Genomic DNA, 609 nt, shown 5'->3' on the forward strand with positions numbered 1-609 from the left:
ATATATATATATATATATATATAAGTCGATAGAGGAATACAAAAAATAGGAATAGAAAGTAGCAAAACATCCAAACAGCTAGATGATAAAAGAAGAGACAACAAAATATCCAGACAAAATAGGGACAAGAAAAAAAAAAAAGATGGACGGGACTTCGAAGTTTTCTTTCCTCAGTCGAGTTCCAGATTATATTTTCATTTTCGGCTGGTTGATAATCTGGAACTTGACTGAGGAAAGAAAACTTCGTATGACCCATCCGTGTTTTGTCTTATTATCTGTTTGGATGTTTTGTTGTCCCTTTTTTTAATCATCTAGCTGTGTGGAAGTTTTGCGTTCTTGTCTCCATTTTGTGTATTTCTGCTGAGTATAACTACTACCAGGAGCATTCTGGATATGACCATCCCGTTTGTTCCGACAATCTATCTTTTCATGCCTTATCGTTCGTCGTTTCAAACAGTAGATGTGATTTCTGGAAATGTAGCTGATATCTCTAATGGAAGTAGTGACCATTTGCAGTATAACTTATTAGCCGGAATATGAGACGCATGGAGGTAAGTGGGAATATAAGTATAGTGGGATACAATAGAAAAGATAACTGATATTTCACTG

The sequence above is a fragment of the Octopus bimaculoides genome, chromosome 17 (assembly GCF_001194135.2).
Source record: "Octopus bimaculoides isolate UCB-OBI-ISO-001 chromosome 17, ASM119413v2, whole genome shotgun sequence".
In the NCBI taxonomy this organism is placed as follows: Eukaryota; Metazoa; Mollusca; class Cephalopoda; order Octopoda; family Octopodidae; genus Octopus; species Octopus bimaculoides.